At 38.3% G+C, this 13,030-nt stretch overlaps 1 protein-coding gene across 1 annotated transcript in view; it reads left to right on the forward strand.

Annotated features, from left to right (window-relative positions):
- PLXNA1 (plexin A1) overlaps positions 1–13,030 on the forward strand; it is a 408,858-nt gene that overhangs the window by 55,089 nt on the left and 340,739 nt on the right. The gene's annotated exons all lie outside the window — the stretch shown is intronic.

Consider the following 13,030-nt stretch of genomic DNA (forward strand, 5'->3'; position numbering starts at 1 on the left):
ATTAATCTATAAAATCAATGAAAACTTGCCTTCTGTTCAGATGCCTTTTATTTCTAGGAAGAAACTAGATGCATGGGATATGGAATGAATAGAATAGAATAGAAGCTGGAAGGGACCTTGGAGGTCTTCTAGTTCAGCCCCCTGCTCAAGCAGGAGAACCTATTCCATATAATATAATGGTGGTGGTGATGATGATGATGATGATGGAAGGTGACCTTGGAGGTCATCTAGTCCAACCCCCTGCTCAGGCAGGAAATCCTATATCATTTCAGACAAATGGCTGTCCAGTCTCTTTTTAAAAGCTTCCAGTGTTGGAGCATTCACTGCTTCTGGAGGCAGGCGGTTCCACTGATTAATTGTTCTAATTGTCAGGAAATTTCTCCTTAGTTCTAGGTTGCTTCTCTCTTTGGTTAGTTTCCGTCCGATGCTTCTTGTTCTGCCTTCAGGTGCTTTGGAGACTAGCTTGACTCCCTCTTCCTTTCAGACAGGTGACTGTCTAGTCCAGTGGTGGCAAACCTTTTGGAGACCGAGTGCCCAAACGGCAACCCAAAACCCATTTATGTATCATCGAGTGGCGGGTGGGCGTGGCCCATTGGCTGGGTGTGGCTGCACTAGTAACAGCAGACTAGGTGGGACTAAAAAGTTCAATCAATTCCAACTTTGCGAGATCATTTTTTCCCCGCGAGAAGTTGAAATTGATTGATTGATTGAACCTTTTTTTTTTGCACATGGTGGTGGAGGCCTAAAGTGAAAAGGTTTCTTAAAAACCAGCTGAAGGCCTAGAACTGGGATGACGGCGTGCGTGCCCACAGAGAGGCCTCTGCGTGCCATAGGTTTGCCACCACGGGTCTAGCCTCTTCTTAAAAACCTCCAGCGATGGAGTTTCCAGGACTTCTGAAGGCAAGCTATTCTACTGGTTAATTCTCCTCACTGTTAGGAAGTTTCTCCTTATTTCCAGGTTGCTTAGCTTTTTTATGTTCTGAAATTATTGAATAACAGTCTTGGAAGAAATTGCAATTGCCAATTCAAGAAATGTACAGTGGGTAGGTTCCAAGTGGTTGAATTCTCAGGTCCTACTTTTAAAGTTTTTAATGAAGTAAAGCCTTTTGCGGGACTTTTTGCACAAGACGGAGAAAATTTGACATTTGTATTTGATGATTGTTAAAATTTAAAAAGGGGAATTTTTTATTTCCCCCTTTTTTGAGGGGGAATGGATATTTATTGTAGTCTTAAATGATAGTAAAACTAATAAATTAATAAATAATAAGCTAATAAACTAATATTTGAAAGTAAGTGTTCTTTATATCCTTGGAAGAAGAAGTTGGACATCATTCTTTGTATTGTTGTTGTTAGCTGCGAAGTCGTGTCCGACCCATCGCGACCCTATGGACAACATTCCTCCAGGCCTTCCTGTCCTCTACCATCTTCTGGAGTCCATTTAAGCTCGCGCCTACTGCTTCAGTGACTCCATCCAGCCACCTCATTCTCTGTCGTCCCCTTCTTCTATTGCCCTTGATCTTTCCCAGCATTAGGCTCTTCTCCAGTGAGTCCTTCCTTCTCATTAGGTGGCCAAAGTACTTGAGTTTTAGCTTCAGAATCTGGCCTTATAAAGAGCAGTCAGGATTGATCTCCTCTAGGACTGACCGGTTTGATCGCCTTGCAGTCCAAGGGACTCGCAGGAGTCTTCTCCAGCACCACAGTTCAAAGGCCTCAATTCTTTGGCGCTCAGCCTTTCTTATGGTCCAGCTTTCACAGCCATACATTGCAACTGGGAAGACCATAGCCTTGACTATACGCACTTTTGTTGACAGGGTGATGTCTCTGCTTTTTAGTGTGCTGTCTAGATTTGCCATGGCTTTCCTCCCCAGGAGCAAGCGTCTTTTAATTTCTTGGCTACAGTCCCCGTCTGCAGTGATCTTTGGTTTTGTATAGATTTGTGTTTTCCTTTCCTTTCCTTTACACTTTTTTCACACTTTGATCCCTATTTCTTTTTACTCTTTATCATTTCTTTTGATTGTTAGTTTTTGTTTTGTATGTATGCTTTGTAAAATGTAATAAAACAAAATGAATTTTAAAATGAATTTTCTTAACAAAGTCAAAGCCAGCATTTTTTGAAGTAGGCTATTCACTGTGGAACAGTTTGTACTGCCAGGACATTGCTCTTAAAGTTTAATCTAATCCGTTTTCTTGTGATTTAAACATAAAGGCCATCAGCAGAAGCTAGTCCAAGCATCATTAGAAATAATGAAGCTCAGGATTATTTTAGAAACTTCTCTGCTGTTCCCAGAGTGGCTTGTGTCATATAAGTCAACAACCATATGGCAAAGGAAACAAAAGGGCAAATAGGCATTTGGTACTGGTGTGCTATATATTTATTAAATTTATATATCACTCATCTCCCTGATAGGGTGACTATCTATAGTATACTGTTAAGGTAAACAATTAATATCTCGCCTTCAAAAGTTGAATTGCCATCATTGGCTTAGCTAAATAGGGATGATAGGAAAGAGAATTCAGAAATTACTGGAAGGGCACACAATTTCTCCCTTTATTTTGAGGACAAGATTAGGGAATATGATTCCTTCCAAATGTTTGGGACCATACCAGGCTCAATCAGAATGATTCAGTGGGACAGAACTACAGGGAGTGAATTCAAAATGTGGGGGGAAGTGCCATGTTGCCTAGATTGATATAAGGACTCAAGGAGTGTTATTTCCGTGGCTTTTGGAAGTGTTGGAGACTGTATGTGTCTACTAGCCAGGAAATAAGTACTAGAACTTAGCTTGCTGGATGCTGTCTCCATAAGAAACGGGAGATTAAAACTGGAATGCTATTATAAACTGTAAAGTATTATGCTGGTGGTATTAGCAGTTGAGATAGGAATGCAATGTATAAACAATAGCACTGTAGTTCTTTATTTTCATAACTTCAATAATCTTTCTGAATAGGATAATCTGAATGTATTTCCAACTTGATTGACTTGCCTGGTTTTAGTGTGTTCTTAACAGCAGTGGAAGAGAAAGCTCATACAAACATCTGAAAATTAGATGAGTAATGGGTAGAGATAATAGCCCTCATATTTTTTTCATTCTTGCGCAATGAAAAATTTCCTGTGTAAACCCATGTTGCTAACACATAACATGAAAATACAACTCTGACAAAAATTGGTTGGGAAGAGGGGGCTCATCTCTCTTCCCTTGTTCAGATATAGCTTTCAGGGACTTAAATACTATTGTTCTAGTAGTTCGCTAATGTATCATCTTTCTTTTGAAAAAGAGAAACATATTCATAATAGCAATAACATTTTAACCATCATCTTCAAAACATCTGAGTGTGATAGAATATGCTCTGTTACTTTTTATTCTCACAGCAAATCTGTGTAGTCACTTCCAATGGTGAAAGAGCAAAATAGCTTAAGACCTGCTTGTGAGCTTCATAACTGGGAGTGGGAGATATGCCCCTAATTAGGCATCATTTTCTACTCTGTTGATCTGAAAACAAATCAAGAGACAAAGAAGACGCACCAGAAGTTCTGTTTCGTAAATCCAATTGTAATTATCTTGGGTCTTCATCTGGACAAAAAAGCATTTTTCCTCCTACTTCCTCATAATTTTGAAAATTATCTAAAAAATGAGTAAAATCCCACAGCATGGGCCTCAGATCTTCCAAAATCAAAAGTGATCATATAAATCATGTCATAAAATCAAAGTCCGGAGCAACAAATTGGGTCAGAATTGTTTACGTCCAGAAAACAAACAAAATGGTAAGGATGCTTTCTAAGGGAAAGGGAATTCATTTGCTACTCTTCTGTATAGCTCACACCTTTTTTTACCCCCTCCAGACATGTCAAAAAGCAACTCCTGTTGTCTCCAGCTTGTATAACTGCAGGAGTTGTTACCTGACACCTGGAGGGCCTGGATAAATGGATGGGCAGCTTGGCTATAGCTAGGCTGATGAAAGGAAGTACCCATGCTTGGTTTTATTAGGGTGGCAAAAGAGCAAAACAGAGTTCAGGTCACTTGTTTTCAGTGCCTGAGAACAGCTCTATTTCTAGACCAAGTGTTTGCCACGCAACATTTAGGGATGTTTGAATGGTTCGTAAGACAAAACAAAGGGATGGATCAATTTTCATCATTTGGAGTGCTGGTTTCTTCTTGCTGCTTATTCAGTTGCTTCTGACTCTTTGTGACTCAATAGATGTAATTTTACCATAATTGTCTGTCAGTGACTGTTTCTTGTAAGCTCATGTTTATGTCATCAGTGATTGATCTAGCCCTCCTCCTCTTTTTGACTGCCTTCAGTTTTCCCAAGCATTAGAATATTCCTTGACTCATGACTTTGCGTTCAAGATATTAAATCAGGTATTTACAATGAGCAGTCTAAGATTACTTCATTTAGTACTTAAATGATTTTTTTCTTTCTCTAGTCTGGATTATTTTTCAATAGTTTTCTTCAGTATCACAATTCAGAAGCTTCCATTTTCTTTGTTCAGCCTTTCTAAGGGTCCAGATTTCACAACCATATGTTGCAGCTGGGAAAACCTTGACAATCTGTTCTTTCCTTGTCCATGTGATATCTCTGCACTTTTTTTTCAGTATTTTTTCTAGATCTGTCAGTCTTTCTCCCAGGTAGCAGATGTCTTTTTCTTTTATGGCTTTGGTTATCATCCTGCCATTTTTGAGTTTAGCAAGATAAAGGCTGGTATTACTTGAACTTTTCTACCTTGTGCATTTGATTGGCATAATTTGCACTATTTTATATTTTTTTTCAGTATTGAATAGCAGACTGATTTTTGTATCCTCTTGACAAGAAATCCAACAGTTCTGCTGGTGTTTTGCCAGGGCCTTTAGTTTTTTTGGTAGGGGTATTTTCTAGGATCCATTTAATTTTCCACAATGATTTATTTTAGTCCAGTGATGTATCACATATATCATGAATTTTGAGATTTTTTTGTACTGTACTTCCATCTATTTGACTTCATTGTTATTTATATTTTCTTTTTCCAGTAGAACTTTGCATTCTTTGCCATTTATTTCGCCCATCTTTTGATAAAAATGTTTCCTTGATTTCTGTAATTTTAAAAATTGTTGTCCTCTCCATCCAATTGTTACTCTTACATTTTTTGTATTGTTTTTTTTTCTTATCTTTCTCTTTTCTGGAACTCAGTGTTGAATTGGACAGAGTTTTCCTCTTTTTGCCAATACTCAATAATATATGGTCCCAACAATACTGTACATAATTATGTGGCCCTCCTTTGGCTATTTCCCTCTGTTTGCTTTTTCATTCTGGGATATTTTTGTTTTCTCCATCTTTAATGATGTCACACATTTCACCCCAAAGTTGTTAAGGCAGCCTATCAAATCTAAATCAATCAATCAATCAATTTACCATATAATCATCTAGAATATTGCTGAGAATATACATCGCCAAACTGATTATTTTATTTAAATTGTAATTTTAGAAGAAGGACCATGAGTTGCAGTCATCATCAGTTCTTATTTTTATTGGCTGAAGAGAACTTTTCTATTTTTGCTTGCAGAGCATAAATAAAATTTTGTTTTGCTGTGTCCATTCACAGTGATGTCCATATGTATTTTTTTCGCTTGTGAAAGAAGGTATTTGCTATAAACACTGACTTTTCTAAGCAGAATTCTATTCATCTGTCTCCATTTCATTTCATTCACCAAACCTAAATGTTCCTATTATTGCAGATGGTCTTGTACTTCCAACTTTAGCATTGCATTCTCCTATAATTAGCCTCTCTTTATACTGATTTCTAAACTTGGCCAAAGTTAATCTTTACTTCAGTTTAGGGGTGTGGTCACATTTAATTGGTGATATGAGCAATTTAAAGACATTCAGCTATTTCAAGTTTTCCTCCATAGGAGAGATTTTGTTTGAAGGAAAAACAAAAGAAATTAGGGGAAAAAGTCGAAAATAGAAGATAACAGTTTGGTTTTCTGGGCCTTGAGATCTTAGTCTCAAAGACAAGGATGAAAATTTATTGGCCTTGCATATGTTGATAAATTATTACTTCCAAAGTCCTTGGGCAGCAAGACTAGTGGTAAAGATCAAGGCAGTTGCAAGTTCAGCAACATCTAACCTACAGTTCTACAACCTAATCTGCAAAAAAGAATGGGTTCATGATTAAAGAGCTGAAAGATGTTGCATTTTAAGACTACTTGTTACAGATTTTTCCTTAATTTTATCTAGAATGCAAGGGAATTATGAAGTAATAGCATTTTCTTGATAATTCATCTATAAACACTTTTGGTCCCTCACAGTGAATATATTGCCATGTTAGAACCAACCTAATTTCTGCCAATGAAGTATGCCATTTGTATATAGCCAGTGATACACACACTTATTTTTTAGATCTAAGGATGCAGGTATGTGGCAGGACTATATGTTTGGAATCTCTGTCCTGCTTAGATGTCTAGAGGAATAAATATAGAATTGGACTTATTTTTCAGTTTGTCGTCTTATAAATTACAGATCTGGCAGGTACATGGAGCTGCTCTTTGGGAGCAGGTGGTTCAGTTGCCTCCACCTGGGGTGGTTGTGCACAGAGATCCATTTGTAATTGTCCCAGTCAGCCCCTCCTTCTCCTCTTCAAGCTCCGAGGGAAACAGTTAACAGCTGCCTGATAAAGTAAAGGGTTTGCTGTCAAGAATGCTGGGCTCAGAAATCTGATTTTGGCTTCAGACTAATTCAATTCTGGTGGAAAAGGATGAAATTGTTACACTGCTGCCTGCTGGGTCACATAACTGCTGACTGAGGGGAAAGATAAGACTTTCTCCACAGTCTTCTGTTTTCTTGTCCCTCATTCTCTTCATCTTCATCTTCATCTAGAAAGAGCCTTGGTGGAGCAGTGGGCTAATGCCTCCTTAAGTAACACCAGCTGCCTGCAATTATTGCAGGTTCACATCCCACCAGGCTCAAGGTTGACTCAGCCTTCCATCCTTCCGAGGTAGGTAAAATGAGGACCCAGATTGTTGGGGGCAATAAGCTGACTTTGTAATAATGCCGCTTGGGGGGGTGTGTGTGAAAGCCCTAACAAGCAGGCATATACATAGAATGAAGGCTACTGGTAAGCTTGTAAGCCGCCCTGAGTCTTCGGAGAAGGGCGGGATATAAATGTAATAAAAATAAAAAATAAATAAAATCTTTCTAGGAGAACAAATATGGTGCAGCTCAACTGCTGTATCCCTGAACTCCCTTCTGATGAAAACTTCAGGGAAATAAAGAAATGGATCCATGAATGTTTGGTCATATGCTGGCAAATAATGCACTTGAGCAGAACAGTAGCCCCCCTGGTTTTCTCTGTGGAAGAGCTTTCACTACAGTGTAGCTGTAGTTGCAGAAAGGCTTTGAAATATTGAGTTTGAGGATGACCATGCTTAATGGGTCTTGGGCTGCCAAGAATTTCCCAGTGCCTTGAGTTCTGCCAGTTCTTTGGTTCAGGCTCTAAAAAAAGAGAATCTGTAGAAGTCCCTCCTTTATGGATCAGATGTAGCCCATTATTAGGCAAGCAGTCCACCTCTTCCGTGTTGAACTGCTTCCCAGGGAAGGGAAATGGAGCCTTTGAGCCTATATTCCCCCCCCCCGAAACAATCTGAAAAATTTTGGGAATTGCAGAGCGGCAGAAGTGTTGTGACACAGAATTTAACACCATCTTTTCTTTGGGCTTTTTGCTACTTTTACAAACTGATCCTACTAGATAGAATGTAAAGATCTCTCAGTCATAAGCTGAACCCCCCCCCTGCAAACTCCTGTATATGGATTAGACCTATAACACTGGCTTCAAAAAAACACTACTCTCAAGTCTGCAGCCCCAAGGTCATCATAAGCTCCTTTTACCTTCAGGGGAGAAAATTCACAAGCTTCAAACATTGGGTAAAGTGTGGTTGCTGTTAGCGAGTAGTATTTCTGAAGCATAGCAAGCTTGGGATTGATTTTTTGAATGGAGCGAAATGCTGCTGATGCGATTCATGTATTGGTGGTTTCCATTAAATATTGAACTGCTGGAGAGAACTGGAATAAGATCAAGGACAGGATTATCCATGCTTTTGTACAACTTATCATTTGGGGAATATCCATGGTATTTGTATATTTGTATTCTATACAGCAGGGACGTGGTGGCTCAGTGGGTTAGGACGCTGAGCTTGTCGATCAGAAGGTCGGCAGTTTAGCGGGTCAAATCCTGAGTGCTGCGTAGCAGAGTGAGCGCCTGTTACTCGTCCCAGCTCCTGCCAACCTAGCAGTTCGAAAGCACTTAAAAATGCAAGTAGAAAAATAGGGACCACTACGGTGGGAAGGTAGCAGCGTTCCGTGCGCCTTTGGCGTCTAGTCATGCCGGCCACATGACCACGGAGACGTCCTCGGACAAGCGCTGGCTCTTCGGCTTTGAAACGGAGATGAGCACCGGCCCCTAGAGTCGGAAACGACTAGCACGCATGTGCGGGGGAACCTTTACCTTTACCTATTCTATACAGCAGGCATAACAGTAATGAATATCCACTACAGGGTGTAGGTGAAATCATGAGCACATAAGGTGGAAAAAGAACTTAAAACATCCATTTTGCCATGAATCTTGGAAGTGGAAGTGGAAGTTTTTAAAAAGTCTAGATGGCAAATTAGTGTACAAGAATGTTGACAAAACAACTTGGGGTTTAGATGTATGATCTGTTCCTAGAATCAGTTATTGTATCTCATATTCAGTGGTTTACAATAGTTTGTTTTAATGAGTAACCCAACCAATCTCAAATAACATTAACAGAAAAAAAACACTAGGTAAATTCATGATTGCGGTTGCAGTCTGTGGTGATTCCCATTATTGCAAGTGTTTATACAAGTAAATTTTGTAATTACCTGTTCTGGAATATAAATTTGCCTAGTGTTATGTATTTGGGTTTACTACTAATGAAACATCATTTTCTTGAGAAGCTCTTAAAACCCAAATAATATTCTACACACAAATTAATGCATTATTTTAAATGCCAGGTTTTGGGCAATCATCTTAATTCAAGGAGATCCTTTCAAAAGGGTGGGGGATTTTTAAGGTTCCATGGAACTGTAATTCTCAGAATGAACAAGGTATGCAATCTTCTCCCTTGTGGCTTAAAGGATAGCAAGAAATTGTGTAACTTTTTTCTCAAGACTCTGGAGTGTATTGTGGAGGTTTTTTTGAGTACTAGAAACCAACCTTGAGGTGTATTTGTCCAGTTTTGTTCATTCTGCATGACTTGGACCACAGGTTTTTTTTTCTTAATGGGATAAGTTGGAAATGTTACACCACTGTGATGAGATGCAAGCAGGACTCAGTGTCCTATATTTTCCCAGAATTCTCCACTGATGCTTATAATTTTTGATCCAGTTTTGAATTGAAGTTAAAGGAGCTCATCCATTACCAATCATAATGGTTGAAAAACGTTAAGCTATGGACATGGACTACACTGCAGGTTAGATTTGTGAAAACTTGATCACACAATATATTTGCCTACACAGGCATACATTTGTGCATATCTGAGAAAGGCCAGGACTTTTTGTCTGGACAGAAAACATACTGTGTGGATGAGTTTTTAATGTTCATCCATGATATTAACATAGTTCCTAGGATTCTTGACGTCTTGATTCTGAATGTACTGAATCCAGACGGATTTGCCACCAAAGGAGGCTGCAGAGATATTTGTAGTTATTTCCTGATGTGGAGGAACTGAACACATTTGGCTGGAGAGCTCATTCCAGTTTGTTTGTTCCTTGGCTTTGGACCAGGAATGCATCAGACTGAAACTGTGATCTGGGCTGGGATGCTCTGCTGAACATCAAGAGTCCCTGTCTTGTGGTTTCTTCTGTCCTCTTCCTATTCCATTTGTGGATCCATTTTAGAGCCAGCACCTGCTTTAGGGAGTAAAAGAGTGGCCAAGTTGGCTCTCTTGCTGAGTTTATGTAAACAAGACATTAATATGATATGACTCTTACTATATGGCATCCTAATGCGAGATCAGGCTATTTATTTATTTTTCATTAACTCTTCCAATACTGAGAAATGGGCTTTTAGCCTAAAAAAGAAAAAAAAATGAATTTGTGATTATGGTTTGAAAATTAGAAAGGGTAACTTATGGAAACAAGGGAATTGAGATGTAATTGTAGAGAGGGTAAAATATAAGGGCATTTATAGCTGTTGTCAAAAAAGATTGGAAGCTGCTTCTTTGTAATCTTTTGTTTCTTCTTATTTTATATTGTTTTCTTATTCACCTTTTCTTATTTTTTCCTTTTCTAATATTTGTTTTGTTTTTAATATTTTGTTAAAAGAATCTTCAATAACAATTACATTAAAAAACAGAAAAGAAATAAGTTGTATCTTCTGTTGGATTTTTTTCAGTGAAGAAGTGTGTTACTGAGACACAGTTTGCTCATGACGCTAGGTGGTCCTGACTGATTTATGCATCTTAGTTATAGTGGTGACAAAAATGGAAAAAGAATCATAGAGACAGGGGCTGCTTACAGTAGGCCACAGATTCTTCCTTCTGGACTTGTACTGTGCAATTTGCAGTGAAACGTGTTCCATAAAATAAAAGCAATGCTATTTTTAATCCGTTCATTTTGAATGAATGATAGAAGTAAACCATCCCATCATTCATTTATTCATTTATTCATTCATTCATTCATTCATTCATTCATTCATTCATTCATTCATTCATTCATTCTCTATAGCCATCCATCTCTGTCAGTGTTATGGATCTATGTATGAATAGCAATTTTAGATTAGTGCTGGAGTTTAGGATTAATATTATGGCCCTATACTCATTTGGAAAAACGTGTCATCAACTTTACTGGGACTTTGTGTGTATGGGTGTGTGCGCGTGCGCATGCGCGCATGTGTCTAATACTCCAAATTCTAAGATGAAATTTGTGGTGGGATATGCAGTCATGCCTCTCTCAATTCCTTAAAGCAAATGCATCTTTTCCAAGGACTGCATTGCAGCTGGGAGGGCCAAATTGAGCTCCTGAATTAAATAAAGGCAGAATATAAAACAAATAAATCAAGAATAAATGCACCTGATTTTAAGCAGGGCAGACAAGTGATATATGAGTGCCCAATGTGCTCTGAAGCATCTTTTTGCTTTGGAATCTGAAGTACTGCTTGCTCTAATGTGTAGAAATGTGATGGTATAACTTTGGAAATAAATTGTGTGGTTTTTGTTTTTGTTTTATTTTTTTGCTAGAAACCCCTTTTTTGTCAAATTTCAGTATGACTTTTACAATTACATGAAACAAAGTGATCACCAAGTTCATTTTTCTGTGGAAGATGTCACAGATCCCAGAAATGAATAGCCCGAAGGGATAGCTAAATGACTAGCCACTTAATAAACCTTAACGAATGAATATTGTCTTTCCTATCCACTCCTTCATTGCCCTCATAAGTGGGCTTGAAGTGAAGTAATGAATCAGGGAAACATCCATGTTGCACTCTTGCAAAATGCTTTTTTTCTTTGAATGTGCACTGTCTTTTAAGGAAGTGTTGGAGCTTCGACATTTTACTAGCAGGATTTTATGTTACGTGCTCTCTTTTGTGTGTGTGTTCAGCCGTATTCTACTTCTTATTCTCTAGCTGTTGCTTTCAGCCCCCTCACATTTTAAGAGTAATTGGTCTAGAACCTTTAATTCCAGCAATTTTTTTCCTTCCATTTGACAGAGGAAGAGACATAATGCAACCTTTTAAAGTGAACAATAGTTTCACAGTATTGTTTGAGAAAGCCAAACACCAAGATTTGAAGATTTGATTCACCAGCTTAATTAAATGTGTGGTAAATTAAAGTAGGGCTCCCAACCATTTAAATAATTCTTAGTTAATTATTGTGTGTGATTTAATAGAAAAGTTGACTAATTAGCTATGTAAAAACCTTTAACTGTTTCAAAAACATCGTTCTTTGTTTTTTTTTTAAAAAAGTGATATACCTATGTTTCACAGTATAAGATGATACTTTCTTCCTTTTGAGAGAAAAAGATGGAGAACTTTTTACTACCTGTAGTGTGTGTAAAAAATTGGATTGAAAATCATATATATATGCATTTGTAATAAATATATTGCACAGCTTGGAGATATCCTATCAGCAAAACACAATTTGGGAGCTAAACTCCACTATCACATACAGTTTTGACAACATTCCTAGGTATAGGGACAATAAGCTGTTCCTATTAATAGGGCTAGTTGTAAAATATTCAGTTATCTGTAAAATTGAGTCCATTAAAAGCCGCATCAGTTATCTGCCGTTGTTGGCAGGAGAATTAAGATACTGAGAGCCAGATGCCTGCTTCACTCAGCAGCTCTAATACAAGTGGACTTCTTCTGGGACAGTGGACAGTTGCAAGAACAAATTGATGTTTCTTATATGATGTGGCTGACTGAGACAGACATGTAGGAGAATTTCACATTATAGCCAATGTCCTTTTGTCCTTAGGGAAACTATCTGATCCATTTTCTTTATCCTAAATAGGTGCTTTTGATCTGACCCGGCACCTGCCTGTGCATCCCTAACAAATCATTTTGCCGCTAACAAGCTAATTGCTAGCCTAATTATTTAGTGAGGTGATGTCGGTGTAACATGGCAAGCGGGTGGTAGGAACTGTATTCTGTATCCCGGGAGTGCAGCTGTATTTGTCACTTCCCAGAGAGTTTGTTGAGACAAAGCAGAGAAGAGTAAACATCATAAACATTTATGCCTCTTGCATATTCAGGAGCAGATGAGGTTGAGGAAGCTGCACACTGGGAGGGTTGAAAGCAAGGTGGAGGAAAAGTGGCATCATGGCATAAATATTATTTTGGAAATCTTTGTACTCTGTGCTCTGAACAGGCTGTGCAGTTAAAAGCATTGAAGGAATGCAAAATTGAGAGACTAACTTTTCAAGGCAGTGATCATGTGGTTAAAAAGGTACGGTATGATCATGTGGGCACCACACCCCAAATATACAGTATTATCTTTATAAATACCTAGGAAAACATGACTGAATATTCAGCCCTCATGTT

The sequence above is a fragment of the Vipera berus genome (assembly GCF_964194415.1).
Source record: "Vipera berus genome assembly, chromosome: 2".
NCBI classification, from domain to species: domain Eukaryota; kingdom Metazoa; phylum Chordata; class Lepidosauria; order Squamata; family Viperidae; genus Vipera; species Vipera berus.